Below are 17,508 nucleotides of genomic sequence, written 5' to 3'. Positions count from 1 at the left end.
ACGGATGCTCTTAGTCCGAAGCTTACGAACACTCTTAGTTCGTGGTTTACGAACACTCTTAGTTCGTGGTTTACGAACGCTCTTAGTTCGTATAGCGTGAATCCCCACGATTCCGCTTTTAAAGAATCGAACCTACGTTATAAGAAAGGTGGGATGTAGAAGAAGGGAGGTTGCAAGTCCCCGAACAAAAAAAAAGGAGAAATTAAAATTTCAAAAGCGGGAACTTTAATTTAAAACTTACTTGTTGAAATTCGGAGTAGAATTGATTCTAAACAGCTCTCACTTCGATTTATGTGCTGGTCTCAAAACGACTCCAAAAAGGCTGAAATTCGGAGGTCGGATAGAAGAGACAGAGACGAATAACTTTGATGAAGTAAGTATTTTGATCTGAGGTCCCGATCAAGACGTTTTGGGCGTGCAAGCAGGCTGATTTGCAAAGGGACAAGCGTCCTGCTGTGCTGCAGGGGCAGCAGTGGTGTGTGGTGGTTCGAGAAGGCTGCAGGGGCAGCGAAGATGCAGGAGGGGGCTGGGCCGAGAGAGTTGCTGTAACGTCCCGTACCTCAATTTACCAGTTTACTAGTCATTTGGACGGTAAACGACAATTACTTTCACTTTTTACTTTGTTTCGATACTTTTAGTGGCCCTAAAAGTTGACTTTTTGTTCGGGTCAAAATTTGAGAAAATGTTCTTCATGAAAGTTGTAGAGAACGTTAAACCGAGCGCGTGCATATGTGGTACGTAAAAATCGGAGTTCGTATGTGAAAGTTATAAGCAAAATAGTAAAGTTACTGTTCATTGGTAGAAAGTATAAATTTGAATTTTTACTGTTGGGGGCGGGTAACTTTCTTTTCCTCTCTCTCTCTCTCCTCCTCCCCGCGTTTTCCTCTCTCCTTCGGCGATCTGCAGCTCCGGCCTTCTCTTCTTTTCCGGCCACCTGGTGGTGCAAGCTTGGTGTCAGTAGACTCGTCTCCTCCTCCTGGACGCGCTTGCGGTGATGAATCGTCGAGTTTTGGCCGGAAAACGGCGAACCAAGGCCGAGAAGTTTACTGTAGCAGTTTGAGATTTTCGTCGATTTCCGGCGATTCCGGCCATCTCCGGCCACCAAACTGGCGTCGAAGGATCGGTTTTTGCCAAGGATCATTTCGCCCCTATCCTCGAGTGAAGATTTTCAGTGTGGAGGTCGAATCGAAGATTTCAAATCCTAGGGTTCTTGGGATTTTCTGGAAAAAATTTCACCGGCCGGTTTCAACTATTTAAAGGGTGACGTACTGAGCGATTGCTCGACGAAGGAACTCATATGCGTGATCACCGGAATAGTACTGTGAGTGGACTTTTGTTTTTAAGCAAATGATGCATGCATTTGTTTATTTGAATATGCTCTAATTATTTATCAATTTACTTTTTCGAGCATATGGTTATTTTCGGAAATGGATTTGGTTATATGATTATTTGAAGATTTTATGGCGTGCGGGGTCACGTCATTGAAATGTTTATTTCTCTCCTATTTATTTTATTAATGAGATTTTTGAAAAGATTGTTGAAATGAGATTTCGATGGAATATTAGTTCCTTATTGAACTTCCTTGCTGAATCATTATTGACTCGAGAATAATTTTGGCGTGTGGGACACGCCGTTGAGTTATCGTTTTACTTCTTATATATATTTATCGACTTTTGGGTTTTGGCATTGGGAATGCCTTAATGATGATTTCGAGATTTTCTGGAATATTATCGGAAATGAGATTTCCTAAAGAAATTATAATGATTTATTAATTCTCGCCCATTTGTTTATGATTTCGAGACTATTTTGGCGTGCGGGGTCACGTCGTTGAATACATGGATTTTATCTTGAGAGATTTTGGAGAAGCCTTATGGATTTACTGGTTTTCGATGGTTTCTCCTCACCATACGCAGGTCATGTGATTAGGTCTCCTCCTCACCAACTTTGTGTTGGTGAGTGGCAGTTGAGGTAGCTTATTCTCCTCCTCACTTACTTTGTGTTGGTGAGTGGCAGTAGAGGTGACGTATTCTCCTCCTCACGTGGGTGGCAGTCGAGGTAATGTTCTCCTCCTCACACAATCTATGTGTGAGTGGAAGTCGAGGTTATTAGTTCTCCTCCTCGCACAATCTATGTGTGAGTGGCAGTCGAGGGTAGGTAGAGCCTGGGAGGCTCCATTACCCGTATGGTGATATTTTTTCCCCATATCCTATCATTACTTGACTAGTGGGGCCTAGTCTGATTTCCGTTTAACCAGCGGGGCTGGTCTTATTCTGTTGAGTATCGGAGTTTCTATCCTTCCTTTCAGTTGTTTGGGACTAGCGGGGCTAGTCGGTTTTCTTGAGCGGAACTCCTTTTGTTTCGTTTTCCTAAATCAGTGCATGCATCGGGAGATTTTTTTTTTAATAAATTAAATGTGGGAAAGTATAAAATCTCTTTTGTTTAAAATTGCTTATTTTTGTCCACTCACACTAACGTGTTTTCAATACTTTCCCTTGGGCCCTTCGGTTTCAAATGCCCAATTTGCAGGCGAATTAGTGAGGTTGGGCGTACACGGAGTTGAGGCATAGTCAACAGCATGGCTTCCGCGTTTGCTTTTGAGTTAGGTTGTCCTTATTTACCTTTTTATTAGAATTGCTCTGATTACCTGGGATTTATGTTTTTCAAGTTGAGGTTTGTGTTTTGTGAATTGGAGATTGATGTTGAGTTGGGGAGCAGGGTGGCTCCAGAAGTATAAGGATGATTTGATTTAGAAGTGTAAATGCTTTCTACAGGTTTTGGGTAGCCCATTTTAGGGGAAGTTCCGCCAAATTTTTGGTAGAATTTCTTCTAAGGTGGGCCCCGCAGGGCCACTTCGGATTTCAAGGTGAAATCCGGGGCGGGTCCTGTCTGTTGCAAGGCTGCAGGCGCACGGGCGCGGTAGGTGGCTCGGCTAGCTCGGGCTAGGGGCTATGGCAGATTTCGGTGAAAGAGCTTTCGGGTTTTTGGTTTTCTGTTGTATGGTTAAAACTCGTGCTGATAACGTGTTTAAGTAAAATAGATTTGAGAGAGATTGATGAGAGAATTGTCAATCTATTATTGAGAATAGGAGCCCTATATATAGGGATTACAAAGTAGATGTTCTAAAGTTACAAGGAATACTAATCTGATAAGGATTAGAAATTCTAGAACCTTCTCTCCTATTACTACTCCTAGTTTGATTAGACATACTAATCGCTGATTTCCTTCAACATTTTCCTGTTTTTTTTTGTTATATTCATATATACTGTTGTCTTATCTCAGCTTGTATTCTGTCTCCTTTTATGTAATTCAACTCACTTTCAGGTGTCAGAACTCAAGAGTATCATTATAGTATCTATTCTTCTTATAAATTAGTGCCACAACTTGTTGAACTTGTTTTCACTCATCTTATTAGTCTGTCGAACAGTGGAACCTGGTAACTCTCAGGAGGTTATTGATAATTTGCAGCAGATTTTTAGTGAAGGTCACATTTTGAGCAAAAAGATTATAGTAAACAAGTTAAGAGAGAGCTAGTTAGTTGGTTAAAATGATTAGTCCTCGACCAAGAACAAAATTACTGAAACGATGATCATCAGATTCTCATTCAATAAATTTGTCAACAATGAGTGAGAAAGGTCAATAATAAGGTGAAATGGTTATAGCAATACAGGGGTGTGGATACAGTACGCACTCAAGCAAAATTCCCCCGGTGTTGTAGTGTGAAGGAGATGCAGAAAATTCTATAAAGACCTTATATATAAATCAGAAGAGATATTTGGTAGTGGGAAACAAGTAACTAGGAGTAAAGATTGCCTCTGACAACTGTAGCAACTAAGGAAATTCAATAATGATGAGTTAGCTAGTTTCGTTGCTAAAATGTATAATTCCACCCAAAATGTATGTAATTATGTATCTCCATAGATACATTCGCACATAGTTCATGAGATAATCATATTAATTAATTTTGTATTTAACATACATGATTTTCCCATATCAATCATGCATACTCTCAATTATGCACATTGACATAGCCAAAGTGCAGAATCAATTTAGGCAATCTTTGCCCCTTATCACCACAAAGATGCTTCCAGATTGTCTTCGTTATCCAGAATATGAATCGTATCGATTGGAAAAAGTATTGAAAGAGTAGAGACCCCTTTTTATCTCTTCAATTGTTCATTTGGTCCATGACACTCAAAAGCAATTCAACATCAAAGTTCTAAAGCAAATCTAATCCAGCACAGAAATGTTGACGCTACAAAGGGCCAACTACTACAGTCTGCACTCAGAAGAGACCAGAACACAGCGTGTCACCAGCCCATTGCTTGTGACACTTTTTATCTTTTCAGTAATTCATTTTGGTCCATGACACTCCAAAGCAAATTTAACATCAAATCTAAGGCAGCACAGAAACGTTGGTGTGAAAATATCGCTGATTGCAATCATTGCATTAGTAAGTCGCGTGACCCCAAAACAAGATAGAGTAGCTGAGACGATTAATTCGACATAAAGTTGGGATGACACGCCATTTCTGTAGTTGATTCTCCATATTTCTCCTCTTTTCCACTTTCATTCTCAATCAGACCTTGAAGTAAGAACATGGCCGAAGCACTAGTTAACGTTCTCCTAGAGCGTTTGGCTACGATCGCCCTTGACAAGGTCGAACAAGAGCTAAAGCTGGTGGTTGGGGTTAAGAAAGAAGTCAAAAACCTCACCCGCAGTCTGGAATCTATTCAAGCTGTGCTCGAGGATGCTCAGCAGAGACAAGTGATGGGGCCAGTGTGAAAAGGTGGCTAAACTAAATGAACTAAATGATGTTTCCTACTAGATGGATGACGTGCTTGATGAGTGGATCAATACAGTTCTCAAGAGGCAAATGGAGAAACAAGAAAGACAAGTTGCAAATGGTGTTGTTACTACTCAGAAGAAGGTATGCTTGCTGTTTCCCTCCTCTTGCTTTTGTTTTGGTCGAGTGAGAAAGTTAAGTCATCGCCGCCACATTGCTGTGAGGATAAAAGACCTAAATGAAAGATTAGCTTTAATCAATAAGGAAAAACAGAGTTTCAACTTTCAAATCATCATAAGAGGCCCTGAAGTACTTCCTGAAAGACAAAAAACTACTTTTTTCTGGTGACAAAATATTTGGTCGAGACAAGGAAAAAAGCAGCATAGTAAGCAAGTTGCCAAGTGAGACTAGTCAAGACTCTGAGGTCGCTCTTATCATCCCTATTGTAGCGATGGGGAATGGGGAAGACAACTCTTTCCCCACTAGTCTTCAATGCCGAAATGGTGAAGACTCATTTCCATAAGAGAATTTGGGTCTGTGTCTCAGACCCTTTTGAAGAGATAAAGATTGCTAACGCTATCCTTGAAAGTCTAGATAAGAGCAATACCTCAAACCTTTCAAATAAGCTGGAAACTTTAATGCAATGTATATATGAATTGATTGAAGGCAAAAAGTTTCTTCTTGGATGATGTTTGGAGTCCAAACCTTCGTCAATGGGAAGAATTGATCAATCCTTTACGTAATGGTGCCAGGGCTAGCAGAATACTGGTGAACACACGAAAGGAGGAGGTTGCTACTATGATGAAAGCAACCACTCAAATGATACATTTGAAGCAGTTGAGTGAATAATTTTGTTTGTCATTGTTCTATTATCATGCAGGCATGGACATAAGTAGTAAGTCTAAAATGTTTCAAAACACTGGTCAAGAGAGATCGTAAAAAAGTGTGATGGCTTGCTTCTTGCTGCAAAAACATTAGGTAGCCTCATGCACGACAAGAAAACAATTAAAGAGTGGAAAGATGTTTTGAATAGTAAGTTATGGGAGCTAGAAGAGATTGAAACACATGTTTTTCACTAAGTTATCATGATTTGCCTCCAACAATCCAACATTGGATATCTCTAAGGCCTATGACAGGCTTGAGTGGAGTTATTTGGAGGCTATTCTAGTGAAACTTGGTTTCTGTAGAGCTTGGGTGGACGTGATCTTGGCTACTGTTAAGTCTGTAAGTTACTCTATCCTAATTAATGGTAATCCTATTGGTTTCATCTTGCCAACAAGGGGTATCAGGCAGGGGGATCATTTGTCCCCATATCTTTTTATTCTCTGTGCAGAAGGTCTTTCTGCTTTGATTTCATCTTCTGCTCAGAATGGGACTATCAGGGGTCTCACTATGTCACCTTCTGCTCCAACCATACATCACCTGTTGTTTGCGAATGATAGCTTTCTGTTTGGGGAAGCTTCTGTCAGAGAATGCTAGGCTTATAAGAATATTCTCTCAATTTATGCTCGGACTTCAGGTCAGAAGATTAATCTGGAGAAATCTAGTGTGGTTTTTAGTGGTAATGTGGGACTACAGTCGAGGACTCACCTTGCTGCAATTCTTGGTGTTAAATGTGTTAAGGAGCATGGTCTATACCTAGGACTGCCAATACATGTGGGTCATAATAAAACAGTCATAAGAAACTAATAAGTTTGAGATTTTGAGATCCAAGATCCTTGGTGTAGGAGGCAAAGAGCTTCTCATTAAAGTTGTTGCTCAGGCCTTGTCGAATTATATTATGAATTGTTATTTGCTTCCCAAATCCCTCTGTGATGACCTTCAGCAACTCTATGCCCAATTTTTTTGGGGGAAGCACTGATGAAAGAAGAAAGATTCATTGGAGGTCTTGGGAAAGAATGTGCCTCCCAAAGGAACAAGGTGGTTTAGGTTTTAAACATCTATATGCTCATAACCTAGCCATGTTATCGAAGCAAGGGTGGAGATTAATGTCCAATCCTAATTCACTTGTGGCTCAGGTTTTCAAGGCTATCTACTACCCTAAGGTGATGTTTGTTATATGGGATTGGATGGGATAGGACAGACTTATCTAATATAACAAGAATTATCTCGTGTTTGGCATGACTCGGGACTCATTTAAATGAGACTCTGGAGTCCCAAAAACATACTCAGCTCCTCCTTCCAGAGTGACACCAAAACTCATCGGACTGTGGAAGCCCCATTCTTTGCTTCAACCTCGCCTCGTCATTCTCACCTCCTCGCTTGCAATTCCTCTCTGTCTGGGCGTTTGGATCGTTTGGGTTTTCAATTTCTTTTCATCTCTTCCTTATTTCTCATCAATTTCTTCTCATCCTATGGATTTCTGGTTCTTTGATGGTGCTCTCTCTCTCTCTTTCTGCGATTTCATGGAGGTACCAATGCTTTGTGGGCTCGAATAGTCAGGCATGACACACTGCATGCCAAACAGAGTAAGGGGTTTCCGACGAAGGCCGAGTTGCTGAACACCAGAAATTGACCTCCGTCTGAATCATTAGATTTTTCACTTTCTTCTCAGTGATTCCTTAATTTCTCTTTAGAAAGGGATTTTTGGTTCTTTAATCATCTCCTCTCTCTCTCTCTCTCTCTCTCTCTCTCTCTCTCTCCCCAATTTCATTTCAGGTTGGCCACTGGGCAGATCGCGACTCCATCCAGATCCACACCATTATCAAAAAGATGATCCACAGCAAATACAGTGCCTTGAAAGGAACATGGATGAAGGAGAGGAAACCCAATTAATGTTAGATGGTAAATTCTCGATTAATTGGAGATTGATATCTCTCTTGCTCTCTTCCTTATCATGTGGGGATTGAATCGTAGATCTAATGCTTTGATTAAATGTATTTTCCTCCTGAAATGTTGTCTATTGATATGGATTTTAAGCTTCTCCATGTAATGATTTTCTACTGAAATGATGCCTATTGATTTGGATTTCCTACTCAGATATTGCATATTCTGCTCTTTAGTCCTTCCAGTACCAAACATGAGTCATGTATTAAAATAGCATAAGCCAGGCTAGAGGAGTCCAGGGCTCTTATAGAAATTAAGGTAGGCAATGATATATAGTTCTGTGAAACAAACATGCCCTAATGGTTCTTTTCTTTCAGCTGGTACGGGAGATAGACCATCCTATTCTTGGCGTAGCATTCTGGAGGCTAGACCAATACTCCAAGCTGGACTATTTTGGAGAATTGGTAATGGAACATCCGTTAAAATATGGGAAGATGATTGGATCCCTAATGTTGTAGCTCACTCAGTAATTAGACCACCAAATACTATTTTTGAGCTAGTTTCAGACTTGCTTGATACTAGCACTGGATCATGGGATCCTGTTGTTGTTCATGCATGCTTTGATGTAGATGTTGCTATGCATGTTCTGGCTATCCCTTTAAGTAGACGATTCGGGTCAGACAAGATTGCTTAGAAGTTCGACAAGAAAGGTTGGTTCTCGGTTAAATCTGCTTATATGGTGGCTCGAGATTTTTCCATTAGCAACTTATTTGCCTCAACATCAAACAAGGATCCCTACGTTCAGCTTTGGAAGGCCTTGTGGAAGGCCAAAGTCCCTAATAAGGTGGCTATATTTGGATGGCGAGCTGCTCATAATCTTCTCCCCACTAGGGTGGCATTGACAGCTAAGGGATACACAAGTGAGTTGCATTGTGTTGTATGTTCTCAAGTATTGTATGTTCTCAAGTAGCTGAAACACTTGAACATCTTTTTTGTGATTGTTCCATTGCTCGGGCTATATTGAGTGCTCCACCTTTCTCTATTCCATCTAAGAATGGCTCCTTGAGAGGGCCAGCTCTTTGTCTTTAACTCTTTTTGATAAGCTGTTAATCCTCTTATGGAGTATGTGGAGAAATCAAAATGAATTTTATGGAAGAACCATTCTCAAACTAGTTCAAGTCTAGTGGCGTCTGCTTTGGCTTGGTATGAGGAATACTTACAAGTAAACTTGACTGTGAGTCCTTCACGAGGTCGACAAAAGATAACCAAGAAGTGGAATCCTCCTGTTGGGGATACTTTGAAAATGAATGTCGACAGAGCTTTCTTGCCTCACGTTCCTTATGGAGGTACATGTGGTGTTCTCCGAAATGCACGAAGGCAGTTCCTTGCTACGTTCTCTCATAGGGTGGACTTTGTCAATTCTTCCCTGCATGCCGAACTGTTGGCTTTAAAGCAAGGTTTATAGCTCTTGCAAACTATGCAAGTAAAGAGTGCAGTGGTTGAAAGTGATTGCCAAGTAGCAATGGGGGCTGTTAATAGTGAGCTTGATGACCTGTCTCAGCTTAGTGCTCTTAGTGCAGAAGTTAAAGGTCTGCTAGATCCTAGTGAAGATATCAGTATTAGGTTTGTTTCTCGACAGGCCAATACAGTAGCTCATAGGTTAGCCAGTCACGGTTTTGAAGCTAATGTCGATCATGAATGGTTTGTAAATGCTCTAGACTTATTATTGGATGTCCTCATGCATGTATGATCTTAATCGTACTCATTAATAAATTTTCCCATTCTTCAAAAGAGAAAAAACAATCCAACATTGTCTTCTATATTTGTTATATTTCCAAAAGACTTTTCTTTTTTCTTTTTGGTTTCTGATAAGTTGACTGGCTTGACACATTTAAACAATGTGAAGCTTTACACTTTTTTTTTTTGATGCAATGAGTGATAGCAGAGGAGCAACCTCTCTAACACTCCAATTTATTAAGCCAAAAAAATGTGAATGACAATGGAGGGGGATCTAACCAAAACCTCAAGAATAAACAAGCAAAACAAACAAGTCAACGAAATCTAAATTGTGGAAGACCCAAAACATCACTCTCATAGAACAACAAGAGAAATGGAGGAGGCATATCCCACCATACTTACTCCGACAAAGATGTTCCATTATTAGCTAGAGCATCTGCTACCTTATACCCTTCTCTAAATATGTGTACGAAGATTTGAAGTTCATATGTGAGATCCTCTATAAGCAATTTAACCAACGTACTAGGAGTTGCCAAGGCACAAGAGAAGGAGAGCAAATATAATCCAATACAATAGATGAATCTACCTCTAGCCATATATGTTTCCAATCACGAAGCCAAGCAATCTCTATAGCCGTAATGACTGCCATTACTTCTGCTGCAATGGAACTAGGAATATCAAGGTTAGAAGCAAAAGCACCAATAAAAAAAAATTAAAAAACCTTTATAATTACTAAAAACAGCTCCTAAATCCTCCAATACCTTCTTCATGTTTCCAAATGACTGTGTTTGATAGAGACAATTTGATTGAGTTGTGGAAGTCACAAAATTATATAAATGTAAAAGACAAAGAAAACAAGACAAAAGGTCAAAAATATTTTGATAACTTATCAATGCGGTTTTTTTTTTCTTTCAAGATGTTGAGGTGTATAAATATGGAAGAACAAGCCGCAAAATTCATGATGGTGTGTTGTACATGACTTTCTGCAATATCTGACTAATCATGAGTGTTTCAGTTTGGTGTTTGAGCGAGATGCTAATGAGGGAATGGAGGTACCTAATGGTAAAGTTCGTCATTTGACCTTTATGCATACATTTGGGAGTATACTTTCAGATACTTTTCTCAATGTACAAATTCTCGTAGCCTTGTAGCTTTAAGCAACGTTGTGTTAGGGTAAAGACCCTAACTGGAAGGAAATTGCAGAGAAAAGTAAAACAAGAAAATCAAAATAAACTTGTATTCATCGACGCCTTTGCAGCTACAGGGGAAGGGTTATATATCCCTTATCATGTGGACACGTGTCACCCATGGAGTGAGCAGAATTAAGTAAACCATAACAAGCTTAATTAGGCTAAACCTACTAATTAACATAATTAACTAATTAACCCTATGCAGAGCACATGCATGAGACTGACTTCTCCTATTTGACCTGGAGACCACTTTAAAGCTAATTTTCATAACAATCCAGCCCCCATAAAATAAGCTTGACCTCAAGCTTGAAAATCAGGAAAACGTTGTAGGATTTCTTCAGATTCCTCCCATGTAGCTTCCTCCTCAGTTGTTCCTAGCCATTGAATCAACCACTTGGTAACTGGCTCATTCCCTTTTTTGAAAAGCTTTCTGTCCAATATTTTAGCCGGGTACCACCTAGGATTGTGTGGATCAATGTCTGGAGGTAGGTGGCCAGAGACTACAGCTGAATCACCAATTTTCTTCTTCAACAAGGACACATGGAACATTGGATGAACTCTTGCTGAACTAGGAAGCTTCAGAGTCCTATTAAGATTTTCATCGAAGGTGATGGAATATGGTTCAAATAGAAAAACCATTCCTCTTTTAGTGTTATGAGTAGTACTTCCATCTCCTTTCTCTTTGTTGATTTGAGGGGTCAAGCTTTTGTCATCATCTTTATTGCCTTGAGATTCTTCTGATTTAACATCTTGTGGCTTGTCCAAAGGGTTTAGATAAGTAAGAGCCAGAGTGTAACAAATGTTGAAAAAGAGCATGTATCCAGCCAATGCTCCAGTGCCAATCCAATATGAATACGCATGTGTACGGAATCCACAAGACTTCAGAACAGCAATTCCTAATGATTCTGTTGAGTTTGGAATTTCATGTCTCCAACTCTTGCCAAGGAACTCATTAACTACAATAGCATTCTGCCCATACATCAAAGGTGATATCCAATAGCCCCATTTCCACCATTTCTTTATATTACCTCTTGACAGGATAAAGCCTCCCAAAGCCACATATATGCATGTTGCGAATGAGGCAAGTGTATTAGCAATAGTCAAGCTTCTACTAGTTCCAGCAATGAATTTGAATAATGCATTAGCCATTTGATGCATGAGTAGGAGTAGAAGGTATTGCTTGATCAACCTTCCAACATTTGGATCATATCCAATGACATAATAGGAAATAAATACCCAAACACCAACTTCAACACAAGTGAGAGGGATCTTGAGGATCCACGTGGGAAGTGCATATGCCCATGGTGGACAAAAAGAGTAGCTTTCTTTCCTTATAAAAAACTGGAAGCTTCGCTACAGTCATCGATATCTCTGCCACTGCATTGAGCACAACAGTATACAAGGAGAAGAACAACGCACCAACATAAAGTCCTCCATTAATCACTGTGTCATGGTGCATCTTAGTCCTTAGGAATAGTGTCATGGTAATCAGAGCCAATATTGATTGTTGGGTAAGCTTGAAAAGGTAAACAAATGAGTTCCTCTTCATCAGCAAGAACTCCTTTGAGAGACAAGATTTCACCAGTTCTGCTTTTTTAACACCATATATATTGGTTGATAATGCAGCTGGGTGACTCTTGGTCTTGTCAAATGGAGTTGCAAGTTCATTAGTAATTGTGCCCCCTACATGAAAAGATTGGAATGCCTCTGAGAATTCTTCGACTGTGATGAACCTGTAAGGCTCATCTCTGCTTCCCCAATACTGCTCCTGATCTTTCTCTGATGTCACTTCTTGCAGAAAATCGGCCACACCTTTTCTCTCGGGACATCTGAAGCCCATGGATTTGAAAAAGTCAAGAATATATTCACGGCGATCTTGGTACACGATTTGACCATCAGAAAGAAGAAAAATGTCATCAAATAGATCATAAGTCTCAGGTGCTGGCTGCAGCAGTGAGATGAAAGCAGTCCCTTGGAGAATGTGAACAGATGGCTTGATTGAATTTACTATCTGATAAGTTGTTGAACTATCCAAACTAGTCGATATTTCGTCCATAAATAGTGCCTTAGCAGGTCCAACCAACATCTCACCAGTTGTGATACGCTTCTTTTGTCCTCTAGATATACCCCTTATCATTTGATCCCCTACCAAGGTATCTCCACAGCCATTCAGTCCCAAAATCTTAAGACTATAACTTGACACAAATACCGCCCTTTGGCTTTCTGATGCTATTCCCTTCATGTGGATATCCAAGTCTATATCAGGCTTAATTATTGCTTCTTTCTCCCTTTTACTCAACTCTTCTAGCATCTCACAACGAGTTCCAGCGCCTTGGCATCTTGCCGAAAAAGCCAAGGTTTCTGCAACTGTCATTTCTCCAATATGAACATCATGTTGACTGATATATGCAACACTTCTCTGAGGTACAAATTCGTGCATGTCATGACCATTGTAAGTCACACTTCCTGAAACCTGCTTCTTATCTTCAGCGAAAACACCATCGTCCTGTTTAGCACTGACAGAACATATCGCCATCTCATCAGAAGCATCAACAACTTCACGATGAGTAGTGAGTCCTCCACCTTTGTCTCGAATGCTCATAGGAGCAATAATGGCCCTTCCTGCATTACCTATCCCATCTGATTGCAGCATTTTATCAAACATGTAGAGTGCATGGTGTTCTATCCTTTTCCCACACAAACTTGGTCCCTGCTCATCTTGCTTAACAGTATTTTGCATAACAGTAACACTCCCAAGCTCATTGAACTCTCTATCATCTCCACTATTCACGTCTGCCCTCTTGTTAAGACTCTCTCCCTCCCCCGTATCTACTTTCTCATCAATACCAGTCAATTTAGCAACAGACACAGGACTCAAAGCACCACAATCATCATTCAAAGAGAAATGTTGTTGTTTCTGGTAGGTGTACCTCATGTGGGCTGGGGATGGAGACTCACTCAACTTGTGGACGGTGACTAATGGTCTAGGCGGCGGAGGTGGTGGTTGTTGCAGCTCGTAGCCGTAGGGGTAGGGATCCGCCGTGGCCGATGGTGATGGTGGCAATTTGTAACAATCGATGGTCCCAAGTTGCAGCCCCGAAGAGACATGCTGAGTCACTGGCAGAGATATGATCGGTATGGAAGAAGTCGGCACCGATGGCTCCATTACCTGAGCTGTGAGCTCCAATCGAAATCCCCTCAACTCGTTTAGTAACTCGGATTGGAACGACGCCATAGTTTTCTCGAGTTCACGACGCCACGCAGCTGTCCTTTCCGCTACTTGTTATTTGGTGATCTGGATCCTCTTCTGCCTCACTTCATCTAGGTCAGGTGGACGCGGCGGTGCTGACGAGTATGGTGGTGGATTCCCAATGCTCCTCGGCCCCATGAGGTGGGCTCTGATACCAATTGTTAGGGTAGAGACCCTGACTGGAAGGAAATTGCAGAGAAAAGTAAAACAAGAAAATCAAAATAAACTTGTATTCATCGACGCCTTTGCAGCTACAGGGGAAGGGTTATATATCCCTTATCATGTGGACACGTGTCACCCATGGAGTGAGCAGAATTAAGTAAACCATAACAAGTTTAATTAGGCTAAACCTGCTAATTAACATAATTAACTAATTAACCCCATGCAGAGCACATGCATGAGACTGACTTCTCCTATTTGACCTGGAGACCACTTTAAAGCTAATTTTCATAACACGTTGACCCAAAGGTAATTATAAAGTTGAATTGCCTTAGGACAATAAGCTTAAGTCTGATGGGAGAAATTCCAAGGGAGATAGGAGGATTGATACATTTGAGGTATCTCGATTTATCTTATAGCTCGAATTTGGAGGAACTACCTGACACTATGAGTAATTTATACAATCTGCAAACCTTGCGATTGGTTGGTTGCTCTGGTCTCAAGAAAGTAGATTTGGGAAGGCTTATAAATTTAAAGCATCTTCATGTTCACGGCTGTGTGAAATTGAAGTTAATATGGATTGAGACATTAACAAATCTGCGGACACTATCTAGATAGGTTTTATGTCCAAGCTGGTGATGAAGGAAACAAGTTAGAAGCTCTGAAAAACTTGGATCAGCTCCAAGGATTTCTTAGTATTAAAAATGCGGGACATGCAAATATGGCTGAGAGTGCAGCAATTATGGTGAATAAGGCCAACCTCCTTCATTTGTTCCTGACATTCCGAAACTATCACACAAGGTTGAACGGACAGGACAGAGAAATACTTAATGCCTTAGAACAGAATCCAGGTTTGGAATCTTTAAGGATCAATCTTTATAACGGCTCTACATTGTTGTTTGATTGGTGGTCATCTTTGCACAGCTTGACAGCTTACCCTAGAACGTTGCATTCAGTGCGAGTCTTTCCCTCCTTTAGGGAAACTGTCCTCCCTTGAATCATTGTATGTAAGGAATTTGATGTGGGAATGGTAGGAGTTGAGATTTTGGGAATGAATGATGGTGATGATGATGATCAAAAAGCATTTCCGAAATTGAAACAACTGACTGTCGACAACATATGGTGGCGGGATGAGTGGAAAGGAGTAGTAGCAGAGGACTGCTATGAGAATGCTATTATAATAATGCCATGCCTTTCTTCCTTGACAATTTCTCGGTGCGACGAGCTGAAAGCTTTGCCGGACTTCCTGTGGAAAACACCACTCCAGAAGTTGGACATCAGCCAATCTCCAATTCTCCAACACATTTACGGACAAGGGTGTACAGAAAAGGAGTATTGGGCCAAGATTTCTCACATCCCGAACATCAAATTAGGTGATGTTTGGATCCAGCAGCAAGATGTCCAAGACTCCAAGGATGATGATGAACTTTATTCCTTCTAGGTCTGTCAGTCTGAATCATCCACTCCTTCAATCGGTTGCTTCCGGTAATTATATATATACATGCTCATAGGTGGTAAAACTTTAGGTGGATGTTGTGATCTAGTTTATATTTGACATCTTCATTGAAAATCCCTTTGGGTTTCTCATCTCATGAATTTGTTTATGTACGTAGTAATGTTGGTACATGATGCTGATCGTTTCTCCTGAAAAAAAAAATACACACACACACGCTCATAGTTCATGTAATGTACGTGTTTATTGATCTATCATGGAAAATTGATCTTTTATATGCACAGCTTCTTGTTATTTTCGTGTTATACATTGTAGGGATGCATGTTCTATGTATGACCACAAGTGAGGTTCTTTCTCAATGAATCTTCATGACTGTCCATGATTGAGAATGAGGCATAAACAACTTGAATTGAATCCTTGTAACCAGGACGACAATTCCCCTGAAACCACTACAGGTATTTTCAATTGAATACTTGCCCTTCATCATGTTACATATGTTTTAATGAATTTGGCTTTTACATTTTTGGGGGCGTGTTCTAAATGTAGATTTTGTTGGTGGACTTGTTATGGGTTTCTTTGGTGTACCTAGGGGTGCTAGCTGCTTGTGCCCCTTTTACTGATTTTAACTTGTACTTCTTTGTTTGTATAGGTAGTAGGCGCAACACACGTACTCTTTCTTGTTTCAATTTTTTGTTATCTTTTGATATAGTCATCTTCTACATTAGGGCAATGATATAGGGCCTCAATGAGGCCTAAGATTTGTGGCCTCAAATCCTAGGTGTCATGCCATGTAAGCAAATATAAATTTTATTTTTAATTTCACATAATATATCTTGCCACATCATACTATTGCAACACCAACTCTACCCTTTTATACTTCCTTTTAGATGTTAGGGGGTAAATTACTTACAATAATGAATTTAATTAGGTAACGAAAAAAAAAGATAAACTATTAATTATGTAATAATTTAAGAGATATGTCTACAAATTCTATAACCAATATTTTTCTTAATTTAATTAAATTCTTTCCTATAATTTTTCTTTCCAAATAGTATTAATATATTGAATTAGGTGTCAAGAAATACTCATTAACTTTTCTTTCCAAACATTGATTAATTTCATCCAAAAAACTAGCATTAATAAATTGATTTTGGAAAATACATATGTCTAAATTAAGAGGTAAGAAAAAATTTTCATGTTAGTAGCAGCCATTAATTATCATCTACAATCTAAATATATGGGGGAAAAAAATAAACTCAAATATAACATTTAAACCCTAGCTACATAAAGAGAAGAAATGAACAAAAGAATATATATATATATATATATATAATCGTATGAATATGTATTTTTCACACTATATATATTTTCAAAATTTACAAGAATCCAACAAAGGTTGAATTCATATACATGTGTTAAGCAAATCTATTGTGATCGAATGTATGTGCAAATCCATTGACTGAATTACATGAAATTTTTCTATTCTTGATTGGAGAAAAAAAGTGTTATTGAAATCTAAGCATGAGTATAATGAAAAGAAAAAATGCAAAAAAAAAAAAACTAAAATATTTTTTAGAAAGCCAAAATAACAGTCATTAGATTTTGGAAGGATAAAATTGTATTTTTCTCCAGAGTTACATAGCATGATTTGACAAATAGTTGATGTGTGTAGGTGAGATGACATGACACCTAAGATTGAGGCTATAAATCTTAGGCCTCATTGAGGCCACAAATCATTTTCCTCTACATTATTCTTCACTTTCAACATTGTGGCACATAGCTAGCTCTCTTTGTGAGACAGACTAGGACTGAGTCAAGCATTTTTGAGTGCTTTAGTTATTTTTTTTTTTTTTTTTTCTGGTTACTTGGGTGTACCTAGGTTGGTGCTGAGTCAAGCCGCCGAGGCTCTAATCTCGCCTACAATTGACAAGTTGTATGATGATCATGAGTCATGACAGATCAAAGAAGGATAATTTTGCTTGAAAATAAGAAGCCTGCTTTATTCACATTTGTTTCCCATCGCCAGTAGGAGATTCCTATCAGAGGATTGGGCAAATGATCGTCCGATATTTAATTGCAAGCGCAGCCGAACTTCCAAACCAGCGTGATGACAGCAGTGGAATCACGGGATGGACTTATGCAGAGGAGGGGATAAGTTTCCTTTAGAAGT

At 39.6% G+C, this 17,508-nt stretch overlaps 1 pseudogene; it reads right to left on the bottom strand.

Moving 5' to 3' along the window:
* Positions 1–10,776: 10,776 nt before the first annotated feature.
* On the bottom strand, positions 10,777–13,711 carry LOC112203039 (annotated as a pseudogene).
* Positions 13,712–17,508: the final 3,797 nt, after the last annotated feature.

Source organism: Rosa chinensis, chromosome 5 (genome assembly GCF_002994745.2).
Source record: "Rosa chinensis cultivar Old Blush chromosome 5, RchiOBHm-V2, whole genome shotgun sequence".
In the NCBI taxonomy this organism is placed as follows: domain Eukaryota; kingdom Viridiplantae; phylum Streptophyta; class Magnoliopsida; order Rosales; family Rosaceae; genus Rosa; species Rosa chinensis.
The sequence above is the reverse complement of the archived record's forward strand: the minus strand, read 5'-3'. Positions and strand labels throughout refer to the sequence as shown.